Raw genomic sequence first — 3,366 nt, 5'->3', positions numbered from 1 at the left:
GAGGTGGGATAGCGATCGAGATGGAGTGGGACCGGATCTGGCGAGGTGGGATAGTGTCCATGAAATTAAAAAATATTCATGATAGTTCAAAAAGTGCCCATGAAATACAATCGAGAAATGAAGTCTACGATTTAAATACAATCGATCTTAGCTAGCTATCTCTTCACAATCTTCTTGCCCTTCTTTTTCGCAAATGGAGTTCTTCTATGGAACGGACGTCCTTTAGGTGGGTGGTCCTGCTTCTTCTTGTGGTGTATGCTGCTACTACATCATCTTCGTCATGTTCGATCCTCGGGTCGCCGTGCTTGTCGAAGTCTTGCTCATTGGCTACTCCATCCATTCCGATGATCTTCCTTTTGCCTCTCCTCACGACAACACGACTGGGCTTTGGCGGGTCGGTAATGAAGAAGCATTGGTCCACTTGGGAAGCCAGTACCCATGGCTCATTTTTCGCGGTGACGTTTGCGCCCGCGGTCTTGGATTTGGCTTCGGGTATAACCATGGTGGTGAAATACCGGTCTTCTTTTATGACGTTCTTGGCCCATCTGACACAGAACATCAGGACCTTCTCTCCAGCGTAGCTCAGCTCCCAGACCTCCTCGATCCTTCCGTAGTATCTATCCTTGTCGTTACAGGTGTAGGATTCCATCATTACCCCGGAGTTCTGATAACCATCGCTCTTCATGTCCTTGGCCTCGGTGTAGAATGTGTAGCCGTTGATATCGTACGCCTCATAGGTCATCAGGTTGTGCTCGGCGCCCTGTGACAAGGCGAATATGAGTTGTTCTTCCGCGGAAGAATCCTCATGTAAAGGGTACGACAGAAGCTTCTGCTTGAACCAACGCGTGAAACATGAGTTGTGCTCTTTGAGTATATCTCCGTCCGTCCTCTGTTGGCCTCGGTCATTGTACGTCTTCTTAATAAAGGTTTTGTGCTGTACCACCCAAGGATCGACCACGTCTATGTGTTGTAGCGCGACTAGGTTTGCTCTTTCAAAGTCGGCGAGTCGACCATCGAAGTCGACATGCATTTCGCGGCGACCCTCACGGTAACCCCATCCAGGGAGCCTGCCGAGGTGCCTGTTGACGGGCAGACCAACGGGGTTCTCGATGCCTAGATAATTCGTGCAGTAGGAGATGCACTCTTCGGTCAGAAAGCCCCTGGCTATGCTTCCTTCTGGACATGACATGTTGCGAACGTATCCTTTTATGACACCATTCATCCTTTCGAACGGCATCATGCTGTGCAGGAACGTCGGCCCGAGTTGGATGATATCCTCCACTATATGGACCAGCAGATGCACCATAACGTCGAAGAATGCGGGCGGGAAGTACATCTCAAGCTCGCATAGTATCACCACGATCTCTTCCTGTAGCCTTCTGAGTTGCCTCACGCTAATCGACTTCCGAGAGATGATGTCGAAGAAGTTGCATAGGACAAATAGCGTTTCACGGACGTGCGTGTCCATGATCCCACGGATTGCAACTGGAAGTATCTGTGTCATCAGCACGCGACAGTCGTGAGACTTCATCCCGCTGAACTTCTGCTTCGCTGGGTCTAGGTATCTGCTTATCTTCCCCGCGTAACCGTAAGGAAGTTTTACTCCTAGGAGGCAGGTGAAAAACTGCTCGATCTCCTCCTGACTTAGAGTGAAGCACGCGGGAGGGTAGTCATTTCCGGTCTTCTTGGCCTTCTTGCCTTTGCGACGACTTTCTGTGTCCTGCTTCGCCTCATCATCATCATCATCATCATCATCATCATTAGCGTGCAGCTCCTGCCTGATGCCCATTTATTTCAAGTCTGCGCTTGCTTTCGGCCCATCTTTGGTCCTCTCTGGCATGTTGAGAAGGGTACCAAGCAGACTCTCGCACACGTTCTTCGTGATATGCATGACATCAAGGTTGTGAGGCACACGGTGGATCTTCCAGTACGGCAAGTCCCAGAAAACAGACCTTGTTTTCCATACCTTCAGCAGCGGCTCTGGCGCCTTTCGCTTCTTTCCCGGCTCTGGCGCCTTTTGCTTCTTTCCCGGCAGTGGGCAGTCTTTCCAATTTTTCAACAGCTTATCTATTTCCTCGCCGCTCCTCGTACACGGGCGTTTTCGGGGTTCGGTTTCACCATCGAATAGATCCTTGCGTTTCCTCCACGGGTCATCATCACGAAGCCACCTTCGATGTCCCATGAACACGGTTTTCGAAGACCCGGGATCTCTATCTAGCTGGCGATACGTTGTGTCATCCATGCACCTTACGCATCCAGAAAATCCATGGACTACCTGCCCCGCGAGATATCCGTAACCGAGATAGTCGTGCACCATCATGAGCAGTGCGGCTCTCATAGGGAAATATTCTTTCTCTGCGGCGTCCCACGTATTGGCTGGCGTTTTCCACAGCGTGTCAAGCTCCTCTTTCAGCAGCCCCAGATACAGATTGATGTCGTTCCCTGGTTGTTTCGGCCCTTCAATTAGCATACTCATGTGAATGTACTTCCTCTTCATGCACAACCAGGGGGGAAGGTTGTACATCCACACAAACACAGGCCAGGTGCTATGTGTGCTTCTCTGGCTGCCAAACAGATTGACTCCATCGGTGCTCGCGCCCAGCATGATGTTCCTTGGATCGTTCCCAAATTCCGAGTCTTCGAAGTTCAACGCTTGCCACTGGCTCGCATCCTTAGGGTGACTCAGCATCTTGTCTTTTTTATCTATCTCCGGATCATTTGCGTCATCTTCTCGCTTCTCCTCCTCCCTATCCGCGTGCCAACGCAGGAGCTTTGCTACCTTAGGGTCCGCGAAATAGCGCTGCAGACGAGGAGTGATCGGAAAGTACCACACCACTTTTCGAGGAGCTTTCTTCCTCTTCTTGTATCGAGTGACGCCGCACACCGGACATATGGTAGACTCCGCGTGCTCGTCCCAATAAATGATGCAATTGTTCATGCACACATGGTATTTCACGTGCGGTAAATCGAGAGGACACACGATTTTCTTCGCCTCCTCCAAACTGGTCGGGCACTTGTTCCCCTTGGGAAGACGTTCGTGCCAGAATGACATGTTCTCGTCGAAGCATGCGTCGGTCATTTTGTGTTTTACCTTCATCTCCAGAGCCATGAGCGTTACTTTCAAGCGGGTATCCTCGGGCCTGCATCCTTCATACAATGGAGTAACCGCGTCTAACTCAAGTTGATCCATCTTGGCTTTCTCTCGGGCGGCAGCTCTGGCGTTATCCGTCTGCTTGAGAAGCAGCTCTTGAATATGAGGGTCCTGCACCCAGCCCATCGATGGTCCAGCATCGTCTACTCCGCCGGCATCATCATCTTCATGATCATGCCCGTCGCCTGCTCCGGCATCTTCCTCATCATCATGTC

The sequence above is a fragment of the Triticum aestivum genome, chromosome 6B, assembly GCF_018294505.1.
Source record: "Triticum aestivum cultivar Chinese Spring chromosome 6B, IWGSC CS RefSeq v2.1, whole genome shotgun sequence".
Taxonomy (NCBI): Eukaryota; Viridiplantae; Streptophyta; class Magnoliopsida; order Poales; family Poaceae; genus Triticum; species Triticum aestivum.
Note: the sequence above shows the minus strand (reverse complement) of the source record.